This window comes from Pistacia vera, unplaced genomic scaffold, assembly GCF_008641045.1.
Source record: "Pistacia vera cultivar Batoury unplaced genomic scaffold, PisVer_v2 Contig869, whole genome shotgun sequence".
Taxonomy (NCBI): Eukaryota; Viridiplantae; Streptophyta; class Magnoliopsida; order Sapindales; family Anacardiaceae; genus Pistacia; species Pistacia vera.
Window position 1 is genome coordinate 201,626 of NW_022196744.1, and position 14,232 is coordinate 215,857.

At 40.7% G+C, this 14,232-nt stretch overlaps 1 non-coding gene across 1 annotated transcript; it reads right to left on the minus strand.

Moving 5' to 3' along the window:
* Positions 1 to 13,479: 13,479 nt before the first annotated feature.
* LOC116119017 lies at positions 13,480 to 13,584 on the minus strand. Its single transcript, XR_004126258.1, has one exon. It is a non-coding gene; the product is annotated as a small nucleolar RNA R71 (small nucleolar RNA).
* Positions 13,585 to 14,232: the final 648 nt, after the last annotated feature.

A 14,232-nucleotide genomic window follows, 5' to 3' on the forward strand; every position in this document is an offset into this window, starting at 1 on the left:
AGGCTCTGATACCACTGTAAGTAATTGATCTACCATACGCGGCGGAAAACAAAAATTCATTCGGTAAATCAATTACCTTTCTTTGCCTAGATCCGAGTATAGATTATACCGTTTACATGTTTATAAACAAAAATCTGTATAAAGTAAATCTATTCAAGGATTAGAATACTTACATACGTTTGGAGGCTCCTTCGAATATCTCTAATTTCGGACAGGAACACTGTTCATAGTTATTGTTCATGGTTACTGTTCACCATCTATTATTGACCGTCAACTGTTCATCGTCTACTATTCATGTGATTTTCTCCAATCGATCCAAAGTAGGATCGTACTCACGGAAGTTCACACGAAGATAATCCGTAGAACCCTTGATTATTTTGCTAGAACAATCAAGGGCTTCAAGAAACAAGAAAGAAGAACAAGAAAAGTTTTCTTCTTAAGAGAGAGAGAGATAGGGTGGCTAGGGTTTTAATTGAATGAATAATTCTCATATGTTTTAATTTTAAGTTGCACTTATATAGTGCAATAATTAAAACCCGATTCCACTTAGGAATAGTCATGGGCTCCAACCCTAGTTTACCCTTGCAACCAAACACAACCTTTATGGTATTTTAATTAATTAATTATTATTATAATTAAAATCAATTAATATTTAATAATATATTAATATTTAATTAATAATAATAATTCATTTAAATATATACAGAGATATATTTAAATATAATCTCACTAATTTAATTTTAATATTAGAATTAAATACAGGCAACAACCTTAGCAAGTTTAATTACACTGTGAAATTACCAAAATACCCTTTCATCCTAAAAGACGAAAATACCCTTCTCACAAATTGATTCTTAAATTATCTTCAAAGTGTGTGAACCGTAGGCTCCTTATCATATCGACAATGTGTAGTATCACGATTAACACCAATTAATCGTCTCACTACACACAGACCAAGATTGAACCCTAGCAAGGCATCATGGCCACCTGATAGATTCGGATTCAGCGAAACCGCAGCCTGTCAACAGTATGGTTATCGTGCAATCAAATCATTTCATCAACTATTATCTCATCGAGACTGAGGTACAAAAATAGTGTCTACCTTAGATATCCTCGACATGTTTGTATTTAGTTACTAGACCAATGACATGAATATTAAATTGGATTGAGCATCAACTCAATCCCACTATGGCCACAGATTTAGTGTTATTGTCATTTACTAAATTACCCAGTGAGATAAATACTCCCGTACCTAGGAGTGATGAATCATTTTTCGATCCACCATAGTCTCGATACACTTCTCAATGTAGTGAATCGCTGTCGTATTGATAGCTCTCAATAGAACTACATTGGGCTAGTGTCAAACTACACCAATTGGTGCACAAGGCGCTCTGGTGATCTCAAGTCTAGGATCACATGCACCACCATCTGTTAGAGGATTTATTCCACAGACACTGGGGTTACCATCCATATGGAATCCTCTGGTGGGTTTGTCCAGTGAACTTTCCTTTAGCAAGGACCTATGCGTTGCACTTGTCGACAAACAACCTTGACAAGTGAGATCAATCACTGCCTTACGATAGGGTCGTTTAACACTATGATAGCCTTACCGTATTATCTGTGTCCTTGGCCAGAATAATACTAGGGCTACGAACGTTCTAGAATGGCCACCATATGTGATCATAGGGTTCTCACTATCAAGATTTGAAACACTTGATACCCTCGTCACGGTTTTACCATCCTAAGGACATATATAATTAGATACACAATATAGAAGAATACGCCTTTTATTGATAAATAAACATTTATTACAGAGTCAATTTTACAATAATTGATTGGCTCTAGGGCACATACTCTAACATTATGTAGTAAAATCCCTTCATCGTCTAATCCCGATTAAGTATAGGTTCATGGTATGTCAAAACCCTTAACTGAATCTTTATTTGAATTGTCAATCAATACAATGAAATGTGTCATCATGAAACTTTTTTTCATATGACTATTTTGTACTCTGGCCAGAGATTTCCTTTTTCCAATGTTTATTAACATTCATCTAGGAACTCTAAACCAAACTATTTCGAGTCAACGGCTCCCATCTTGACCATCACTTGTCCTCGCACATGAATAATATATGACCAAACCGGCTTCTTACACAAAACATAATTAGTCTCGTGTATATACACCATATGAATCATACGCATATTATGTCGCGTCCAACCGTGATGTCTCAGGTCTAAGGATCAGTGATACACTAGTACGATCTACGATGTATCATTGACCACATTCTAAATGTCTATGTGATTCATCGTAATTGGTCATATTCAATAAATGGTCCACTAATTGTTTGTCCATGCTAATGCCCTAGTGACATAACTCGTATAATCACCCACACTAATACCATCACATGATATTCAATGGAGGCATTTAGCATGCCTACTATGTAATATTATTGCCCAATTAACATTATTTACGTAGGGAATGCTTCGATGATTTGATCTTTTGAAGATCCGTATCATCCAGACATTTTACATGCATTATAAATAGTATAAATGAAGCAGTAAACAACATGTGAAATTAGAACTTTTTCTTCCATTCTCAAAAGAGTATTTACAAGATATAATGCCCTGAAATCGACAACACAATTGGTTCCTAGGGCATACACTAACACTATGTGCAGGAGAAAGACAATCATAGCTAACATAGTTGGAGGTAGGGTATATGGCACCTATAAAGGAGTCTGTAATGGTGGTGCAAATGTAGTCAGCTGTCCAAGTAGGTTGTCGAGTAAATCGAGAAGAATGTCAAGGCGGTGTTGGTTCATCTGGAGAAGAGTCATCAAAAGGAGAACCGACGGGTGATTGTAGTATAGGAGGATTAACAATAGGTGATAAAGGAATTGGGCCCTAGCTTCCATCTTTGTTGAAGGTATCTTTGTCTTTAGGCCTATTTGGGCCGAGGACATTTTTTGGCCTTAACACTTTGCCCCATACTCTCTAAGCTAAGGAGTGTTTAGCTTAGAGAGTAGGCATTGCGTGAAGGTGTATCTAGTTGACCTTCACGACCAACCGGTTGAACTTGTGAACGTGTTGCTTCTCCGTTCCTGGGAATGAATAGTATAGCTTTTGTTGTCAGTGATGCATTCGGTACGCCAAACTGGACGAATGGAGGTGGAACATAGTCATGAACGCACTCGGTGCATCTGACCGAGTGAAGGAGTGGAGTTGACCTTTTTTGACTCGCTCGGTGTACCGAGTCGAGGGGGAGCATGAAAGAATCTGCTCGAAATATCCTCACTCAGTATGTACTCCCGAGTGAGAAGGTATGCAAAGCCTCCCATGAAGGTGTCCTCACTCGGTGTATCAAGACGAATGGTTGGGTGTGTGAGCTGTCCTATGAAGGTGTCGTCAGTCGGTGTATTGAGCCGAGTGAGTGGGTTTGCGGGCTGTCCCATGAAAGTGTCCTCACTCGGTGTAACGAGCTGAGTGAGAAGGTGCACGAACTATCCCGTGAAGGTGTGGTCACTCGATATTTCAAGCCGAGCGGAATACGTTAGGGTCAATCTAGTAGTGGTACCTTAGGCTGATTGGTTGAATCTAAATGAATAGGCGTATGTGCACTTCCAATCAAGTGGCTAGTTCATTCGATTGGGATGACCGAAAGGGTGGAGGTCGTGTTTCGCTTAAGCGGTGTTTGTCATAAGGCCGGAGAACCGAGGTTGGACAGTCAATATGTCCAGTGGTAACTCCTCTCGGTCGGGTGAACCGAGCAATGTGAAGTTGGATAATCCATCTTTCGACACATGTACAATCGAGATGTCTTCTGAATTTGGGTGGGAAAGCAAAATCACACTGTTCGATGACCAATCATAGGCTGCCATACGTAGGCTCTGACAGTTTTCGTCGATAAATGCTTGGGGGCGGCTGTTCATTTCATCTTACTTCCCATTTCTCTCTTTTGGCTTTGTGTTTTCTCTGTATTTTGGTTTTTCTCAGCAACAGTGAAAGATTTCAGGAACTTTGGCCATTTTAACGGTAAACACTTGCTCCTTTGTACTCTTTTCTGTTTCCTTTCTTCTTTTCTTCATTTTTACAACGTTTTTGGAGAGATTTTAGTAGAGTTTGGTGGATTTTTAAGGGAGTTTGAGAAGGCGGCGCTGCATTTTTTGGGTTAAAAGGAGTAAGCAAATTGAGTGATTTTGAATCTTAGGTTTAGCGTTTGGCAGATTTTGGGTGTTCAAGTTTTATTTAGTGTGGCCCGCGTGTGGAGAGTCTGGGTTTTCAGTGCTTTTGGATTTTTCTAGGCTTTTTTGGGTTTTAGACGATGAAATCATTTTGCATTGCTTTTCCATTTGGCTCGTCTCAATCTGCTTGACCAAGTTGAGTGTGGTACTTCGGGTGAGGTAGTTTCTAGTAGGGACTGGCTATTTGGGTCGCTCGATCTTCCATACCGAGTGGTGAGAGACTTGCAAGGGTGAAATTGAGTCAAGTGGGTATTCAGTCACCCAGGCTGAGCTGAAGGTCACATAAGGGTTGGAGAAGTTAAGTGTTTTGAGAACCAACCGGTCGATGGCTTAGAGCGAGTGGGGCTTCAGAACAGGGTTGGGCTTTGAATTGAGAGTCAGCCAGTTGCTTGAGTCAGTCAGTTGCTTGGGTCAAGTGGATAGAGTATTCGATGTCAAGGTCAGAGTCGAACGAGTCGAATGGGGTTGAGGTAGAAGTTAAGGATGAGTATGAGAATGCCCCAACCATGGTGATGATACTCGAAGGTGGGGGCGTTCCAGTCAGTATACCGAATGGGGGTGAATGTGGCCATCCCTAGGCCGAGTGGCGACACCTTGAGTGATGGTGAGTCAAAGAAGCAAGGGAGGAATGGGGAAGGCTCCGATAAGGTGGGTGATTATGAGAGTTTGCCTTCCACCAGCAGTGGCTCCGAGAATGAGGCAAGTTAGCCTGGTAGTGGGATATTGAATAGGGATTACCCGCCTTTGTTGAAAGATAGTGATGTGTGGCAGATCCAGACGATGTATCACATCCCGGAGTCTATCAAAATCAGGGTGTCGAGGTCGTACAAACAGGTCAACTGGGAGGCAAAAGGTTGGGTGAGTGCCTATAAGAAATGGTTCCACAACGGGCTGAGGCTTCCCATCCCCGTCTTGTCTGGGAGATCTTGAACCATTTCATGATTGCGTCGATCCAGATTATGCCGAACTTGTGGAGGTTACTGATGGCTCTGGAGGACCTTTGTGTGCGGAACCAGGTGATGTTTGGGCTACACGAGCTATTATACTCGTATTTCCTAAAGGAAAACGACAAGCATAAAGCCGATACTTGATCAACCTTAGGCATGATAGGACTCATCTCGTGACCGACCTCTAGTCGAGTGATAAGAATTGGAAGGAGCGGTACTTCTTCATGAGGGGTGAGGCGATCTTCGGGGAGAGAGGCAAGGGAGAGATTCTGTACACCTAGAGGTGGAAATTTTAGGCCGGGTTAGGCAGGTCAACCCTAACCTGGCCTAGACAAATGCGGGTTGAACCCGGCAGCAACCCCCTAGCGGGCCGGGTTGCACAATGGCAACCTGCAACCTGGCGGGTTGCTGTTTTGTCTCTTTTGCAAGAGACCCAACAACCCGCTGTGTTGGCTATGTGCAACCCAGCAGGTTGTAACGGCCAACCCGCCAACCCGACGGGTTGGCTGAAAAAAATAAAAATAAAATAAAAATTTTTATTTTATTTTTCAAATTACCCCTTTACCCTTGAAATATAACAGTTGGAGGGATCTTTTTCGTCATTTTTCTTTCTCATTTTTTCCTATAAATTGGCCCTAAACTCTCACATTTTTCTCACAACTCAAATTCTCTCATTCTCTCATATTCTCTAATCTCTAATCTCTTAAGTCTCAATTATTCATTTATTAGTTTTTGCAATTTGCTCATATTTTAATTTTTATTAGTTTTTGCAATTTTTAATTCATATTTCCAATTTTCCAAATTCCAATTTCCATACTCCAATTCTCTTTCTTTAATTTAATTATTCTTATATTACAATTTTAATGTATTAAAATTGAATTAATATTTGGAATGTTAACAAAAAAAAATTAATTTAATTTAATTATTGATATTTGAAAAGAAATTAACAATTAACTAAAAACAATTACATTTATAAATTGTTAATTATTCATTTGAAAAGTTAATTAAACATTTAAACTTAAATAAAATAAAACAAAACAAAATTAAAAAAAAAAAGTCAAAAAGCGGGTTAACTCGGCCCAACCCGCGCCTAACCCGACGGGTTAGGGTCGGCAATCCAGGTTAGGCCAGCCAATTCTCTAATGTTGGCGGGCCTAACCCGGCCCACCAATGTCGCTGGGCGGGTCAAGACCAACTCGCCATTTGCAGCAACCCGCCGTAGGCTGGGTCGGGTCGGGCCGGGCGGGTTGCTTTTCCACCACTATGTACACCTGTCGAGTGACTAGTAAGAAACTTTGTCTTTACCTTGGATTTTGATTACTAAAATCTTATTGTGTTTTTTCTTTGCAGATCTTGAATTCAACCGAGCCGGACAGAATGGGGATGGCTTGGATGTGCAGACCCAGAAGATTATCGCCATTCTAAAAGCGTAGAGGGATTGGCAAGTCGTGTTGGAGGAGGCAAACCTGAGGACGAGTCACCTTCGGGCCATAGTGGGTATGATCTAGCGAGGTATCCCCTTCCCTTCGCTGAAGCAAACTTGGAGTGTGCTGCTTATCCACTACTGTAATCATATTTTCTCTGGTAAGTCGAGGCTGAACCCTCTAACTGTTGAAGAGTTGACGATTGTAGAGAAGCTTATGAAGAAGTTGATAGTCCCAAGCGTGAGTGAGTTTATCATGAGACGTCTCGAGAAGCGGAAGAGAGACTCCTCAGCCAGAGAGGAGAGGAGAGGAGGGCGGAGGATGTAGTGGTAACTTTACCAAGTCGTGCACCTACGGCCGAGGCTGGGTCATCCAAGACCATGGTCTTGGGTGAGGAGTATGAGGTGCTTACTTTTAGCATCCCAACTTGCACGTCAACCTATTCGGACGCGGCTTCCATGAGCCAGTTGCCTGACTCATTCCTGTTCCTAGTGGATGAGAGCCATCTGACCAGATAGGTGTGGTTGCGGCCACTGACTGGGGGATTTCTCACGTTTTCCAAGTACAGTCAGATTTTTTCCTTAGTGTGTTTATTGTGATTGTATACTAATCGAGTTGTTTTGTCATGAAGGCATTCACCAACAGCCTGCACCTAAGGAAATCCATCGTGTCGCAGGAGAAAAGGATATAGGATGTATCCAAATCCAATGCCAATCTGCGACAGAGAAAGGCGATGGCCTAGAGAGCCTAGCGGGAGAGCTAGCAACGTTTGAGGGAGGTCGAGGCCGAACTTGAACGATTGAGGAGATAGCTGACAGAGAAGAATGCGGAGGCCGAGTCCTTGAGGGAGCAGTGCTTGAGTATCGCCGATGATGCCATCATCAGAGCTAAGGGAGAGCTGATGCTAGAGTACAAGGCTGACCACTTAACGGTAGGTCTCATTCCTTTTATGATTGCCATGACCTAGGCTGGTTCAACGTTAAGGTTGTACTCTAGAACTTTGTATTGGTTTGATTTGGATGGTCTGTTTTCGGCTTTAGTCAGCTGACAGTCGTATGGTTTTTTGACTCTGTTCAGATTGCATGAAGGGGGTTGATAATGGGTTTCAAACGATCTAGACTCTAACCTTTTATCATTTTGCCTTTGGTGGTGGTTGTCATATTTGGCATGTCTCATCCAGTTCATCTCATCTTCCTCCCACCTTATTTGAATCACAGCTCTAGCTAGGGTATCTTCCATTGTGGTGCAGCCTAGCTTCATCAGGTCTTTATATAGTTCTCCATCTAGGAGGAGACCCTTTCTGAAGGCATCTACTGCCGTCTCTGGGTTGCAAGATGGGATGGAGATTTTTTCTTTGTTGAATCTGCTGACGTATTCTCTCAGTGGCTCCCCTCTCTTCTAGTAGACTCTGTATAGGTCGGCCAATAACTTCTCGAGTTTCTTGCTACTGGTGAATTGTTCAATGAACGTGTCAGTGAGTTGGGCAAATGAGCTGATTGAATTGTTTGGGAGGTTGGTGTACCATTGAAGAGCTGGTCCGGAGAGGCTAGAGCCGAAGCTCTTACACATGCAGGCTTCCCTCTGTGTTTGGGGTATCGAGACGGCAAACATTCGCTGCTTGTAGGAGGTATGTGGTCATTTGGGTCGATTGTGCCATCCTATGATTTCATGTTGGGGATGGTGAATTTGTGAGGCATCTCAGCTAGCGCGATTGCATCCACAAATGGTGAATAGGCATAGCAGTGAGGTTGACTCTTTTTGTTTGGGATTGGCACTCCAGGTATGCGCCTCATCATTGCCTCTATGTTAGCCAGTCTTTTGACTAATATCTGCTCCATAGGCGAGGCGGACACCACTAGGTCATCCTGGTTGACTCGATTGGTCATATGATTCGCACTCGGTGCATTTCGTTGGGTCAAGCCACGTGGTGTAACCTGATGAATCATTCCGTCATGTGTCGCTTGGTATTTTGGATCTCCATTCATTCCTTCCGGTTGGGTGGCTCCCATTGTGACTGATCGGGTGTTTCGCCCCACATTGATGGTAAGAAGGCTTATTTGGGATTCGCTCGGTCCGTTGGGATGGATGGACTCGAGTGGGATGGTTTGAAGGGGAGAGAGCCTGCTCGACCCGTGAGGATGAGTCGAGTCGAGTCGAGCCGAGTGAGGTTGGGTAGGGATGGTTGAATGAAGGTGAGACGGGATGGCAAGGATGGGTGGCTCTTGTTGTGGTGGGCTCTCTGTTACTTGGATGCCTTGATCTTGTGTCTGAAGCGGATCGACCGAGAGTGGTTCTATTGGCAGCCTCCGTTCACTATGATTTAGGGATTAATCATCCACTAATGACAAACAAAGTTAGGGCAACCTCGTATATGAGATTGTTGGTCTATGCTCTGCAGTTTGGAGAGGTTGCATGGATGGAACTGATGCGCGGAACTGATTGGGTTGTAGCTGACAAGGAAGAAGCTCAAGATCATAAATTGACTTACCTTCTCTTTTAGAGATTGGTTTCCAGCCCTGATGGGGACGTTTTTGGCTCAGATGGCAGTGTTCTTAGCTTTCAGTGTGGTCACCTTATCTAAGTGTTGTTGCATAAGGGCAATCAGAGCTTCCAGTCTAGCCTTGAGGCCAGGATTAGCATTATCAGAATTTTCAGCCATAAAGAGTTTCATTACGTAACAGGGTCTGTGAGACGAATGATTGCCAGAGGCCCCACGGTGGGCGCCAAACTGTAGATGTAAAAATCTAACTTTACAAAAATAGGGACAAATCTCGTAAGGTTGAGACCACTAGCGATCTGCTGCACCTGCACACGCAAGAAAACAAGCGTGAAGCAGATGGAAAACACCAGGGTTGATACGACTAAATCAACCTTAGCAAGTGCATTAGTCATGTTCAAGTAATAAAGTGATGAGTTAAGTATCATCCCACAGAGATCAAAGCAATTATTCGTAATTACCTAAAACTACCTAATGTTATTTGAGAAAATGAAAGTTTAGAGTGTAAAACTAATGGATTAAAAATAACTAAATTGAACAAATAGACTATGTGAAGAACTTTGCAATATTAATGAAGTTAGGGTACAGATTTCCCCCTAATTATGCTTGACAACCATTCTTAATACCCGTTTGTGCTATGAATTGGTAGGATTCTTCTAAGGCCAATTATCCTTATTCATGCATAATATTCATCTTACGACAGATCCCTATTCGGTTACTCTGAAATTAAGAAGCATAAGTTCATCAATCCCTTACAACTAATTCGCTCTATTCGGTTATGAATTAGATGGACCACAAATTAATCCTAGAATCTCTATTCGATTACTTCTAGTTTTAATATGTTGTGCAATGTTATTCCCAAAGAACAATTATGAATAGGAATTAAGCAATAAACCCTAACTTCTCTATTTGAAACATCATCAAGGTAATTGAATCAATCCAACATTCATAAAGCATTAAACCTAAACTCTTGCACAAATTCATAAACATAAATCTGGTATTAAGAATAAAAATTGTTCAAAATATAATTAGGGTTCCATCATCCCCTAACAAAAGAGATTTACTCCATCCCAAGAACAAAGAAAGAAAAGAGAAGAAAGAAAACATGATCAGACTTGAAAATAAATAAAAATCAAACTCTTAAATCTGATCTTCAATCTTCAAGCCCTAAGAATGTGTCTTCTCCTCTAAAAAATATGCAGAATTCGTCCCTTGACAACTGATCTCAATTATACTTAAATACCTAAAAGAGTCCTAAGTGAAAAAGGGAAGAAAAACTGATAAAAACGCCCTAATAGTTTCCGCCACAACCCTGGCCGTGGCCAAATTTAAGTCACCATAGCTTAGGTCGTGGTGCTTCCTGGTCTCTTTGTTTTCTCTTTGTTCCACCACCATGGCCATGGTGAACTACCAAGGCATGGCTGTGGCCTTCAAGAATGTTAGGTAATCTCAACTTCTTCAAGCTTTAAGTCCCAATTTCATTCCAATACTCCAATCTACTCAATCAAAGCCTGAAAAACACAAAAGTTATCCAAATCAATAGGTAACCATTTATATCTCAACCTTAACAAAAACAAACATCAAAACAAAGGAAACAAATAAGAAGTTAACTAAACTAACATCAAAACAGCCCTAAAAACACTCAAATTATGCAACTTATCAACTCCCCCAAACTTAATCCTTTGCTCGTCCCTAAGTAAAGAAAATATCAGAAAAACAAACTCAACAATCATCAAGGATTCGCAGCATTTCCAAAATCAAGGAAAAGAAAGCAAACATGCTTTAAATAATATTCATGCTACCAAACATACAACCCAACTAATTGTGCAACTATAATCTTTCCTCAACTCGATCATGCCTTACCAAGACTTTATACTCAACCCCCTACTTATTTTTTTATTTTATTTTATTTTTTTTCAATTGCTTCCTTAGATTGTCACATCACCTTTTTATGCGAATGCACACATTTGTGATGAGTGCCCCCGGTTACTCAACAATGTCACAACACATAAAGTGCTTTGCATACTCATACTTCAAGCCACAGTTTGACGCAAAAGTAAACATGGGGCTCATGAATACTCCTAGTTACTAAGCAGCTCGAAACAGTTGAGTAGATCATTAAAAAAAAAAAATAATAATAATAAGCATAGTTAATTTATTTCAAGACTGTATATACAATTTTTTTTTTTTTTTTTTTTTTTGTTTTTTTTTTTTGTGTAGGGAGTGAAGACAAGGCTAGCTAGTATCAACAAAGTCAAGTAATAAACCGATTTGCACAACCATCAGAATTGCATACTCTTCAGCATTCCTAAAGATATGAGCATGTTTGAATCCTTTCAATGACTTGATGCTTGATAATCCGTAAATTATACAATTTTATTTGATCTTTTGTCGGATTTCAGGTACTTTCTAGTGCATTTTTACCTGAATTGGTGCTTAATTCTTTAGTTTTCGTGTTTCAGGTTAAAATGGACTTTTTGAGGAATAAAGACAAAATTGGATGTTTTGACTCCGAATTGAGCGGATTTCAGAAGAGGAGAGTTCGGAGCAGGACAACGCATGATGAAGCTTGTTTCCAAGGTAGAGAGCCAAAAATCGAAGAATCGAACGAAGAGGCAAGCAGAGTGGCAGTTCTGTAAATTTCAGAACTTTTGAAGGAGCTTCGCCCCGGCGAAGAAATTGTCTTCGCCGCGGCGAATTAGGCAGAGACGATTTGGAATTTTTATTCTTCGCCGCGGCGACAGTCAAATTATTCAGTTTTGTAAACGCACAGTTTCGTGTGTGCGTGTTTTTGGCTGGGTTTTGGACTAAGTATAAAAGAAAAACTTAACTTTTTTCAAGGGAGCTTGCGCTGTTAGGTTTAGCGTCTTTTACATTTTCCTTAGAGAAAAAGCTTGAGTTTTTCGGATTGTAAAAGGGAAGATTCAGATTTTGACTAGAAGATTCATCTTTGGGGAGATTTCTTATCTTTCATCAGTTTCATTATGTTTAACTTGTTTATTTCTATTTTCATTTTTGTATTGTTAATTTGGCTATGAACTAATCTTCTGGGTTAGGGTTTTGATTGTAGTTTGAATTGAAAGGGTTAAGTATTTGATTGTGTTATTCCATGTGAATAAGCTTTGGTTGTGTGTTACTCTGGAATTAAATGCTGTATGTGATGAACATGATGAGATTGAGAATAATTCATGTAAGCTTCTGGGTAATCACCATTTTAGTATTGGATGCTAGAGAAGATTCAAGAATTAATGAAATCAATTTAGGATTCTTGTGCTAATGAATTTAGAATTATTAACCTTCAAATTGTTGGGTGCGGAATGTTAATAAGGATGAATAGGCAAACATAGCCGAGAGGGTATGTTAAGTATTAGTGAATCCGATTTACAACCATTGCGCATGAATGTGAAAATAGTGTAACTCTTCGGTTTAACCCATAAAAGTCCAAACGAAGTCAAAACCCTACCCGTTTTACTAGAATTGATATTCTGTGTGTCGTTTTGTTTTCTTAGTTAAGATTTAATTCTCTGTTTACTTTCATTTTTGTTTTCTTTTCATACAAATTGATCCCACCAATCCAAAGAATTCGATTTCTTCAACTTGATAACGTAGGAAACTTAGTGCTTTGCTACAGTCCTCGTGGGAACGATTCCTACCCATCACTATTACTTTATGCAACTAGTGCACTTGCTATTCTTTGCATGTTGTAGTAAACACAGCAAGTTTTTGGCGCTGTTGCCGGGGACTGTTTTTAAGTTAACATTAAGTTTTCGAGTTTAACTAGATTGAAGTTTTAATTTTTGTTTTTGTTTTTAATTTTGTTAGAGTTGTGATTTCACTTTTCTTTCACTTGTGTTCTTTCAGTTTAAGCGAAAGAGCAAGACGTCAGCCAGTGGTTCCTGTGACCTTGAGCTTGAGAGGACTGTAAGAAGATTAAATAGAGAGAGAAGAGAAAGAGATACACCTACTATAGAACGGAAGAAGTTGTTGTTAAAATGGCTGAACAAGAAAATAGGACACTGAGGGAATTTTCAGTTCCCACAGTGAACGGAAGCGGGTCAAGTATTACTGTCCGACAGTATAAGCTAACAACTTCAAGATCAAGCCGGCAATCATCCAGATGATCCAGCAGTCGGTAAGATTAACGGTGATTTGAAGGAGGATCCGAATCAGCACATTGCAAATTTCCTGGAAATTGCGATACCTTCAAGTCAAATGGATGTCGGATGATGCTATTAGGCTGCGTTTATTCCCATTCTCATTGGGAGATAAAGCAAAGGGGTGGTTAATGGCATTACCACCGGAACGATTACAACATGGAATGATCTGACACAAAAATTCTTGACCAAATTCTTTCCTCCAGCGAAGTCAGCGAAGTTGAGAAATGATATCACATCATTTCCACAGATGATGCCGAGTCGTTGACGAGGCTTGGGAGAGATACAAGGAATTGATGAGGAAGTGCCCACATCATGGTTTGCCAGTTTGGCTTCAAGTCCAAACATTCTATAATGGTTTGATGGGTAACGTGCAAACCATGGTGGATGCAGCTCAGGAGGGGCTTTGCAGAATAAGACACCTGAAGAGGCGTACGGTTGCTTGAGGTTTTGGCAAGCAACAACTATCAAAGACCAAATGAGAGAGTAACAACGAGGAAATCTTCGGGTCTTCATGAAGTAGATGCTTTCACAGCATCTCAGCCCAACTCACTGCACTCCAAAAATAGTTGGGAACTTGCAGGTAAATTCTATACAAGCACCTCAACTAACATGTGATTTTTGTGCAGGAAACCATGTGAGCAGTGAGTGCCAAGTCGGAAACACATTTGCACTGTCGTCTTCATCAACGGAGCAAGTAAATTACTTGGCAGGAAATCAAAGACAGCCGAACAACCCGTTCCCAACACATACAACCCAGGGTGGGAAATCATCCGAATCTGGCTGGGGAAAACAGAATCAACAAGGTAACCAATGGAACCAGAGGAAGTTCCAAATAACCAGCCAGGGGTGACCAATCAACCAGGAGATCAAAGAGTGTCGAAGTTGGGGATTTGTTCGGTAAATTCATGCAAGAGTCTACAGGGTTCATGAATGAGACGAGGACAAACTTTAGAAACCAAGGGGCGTC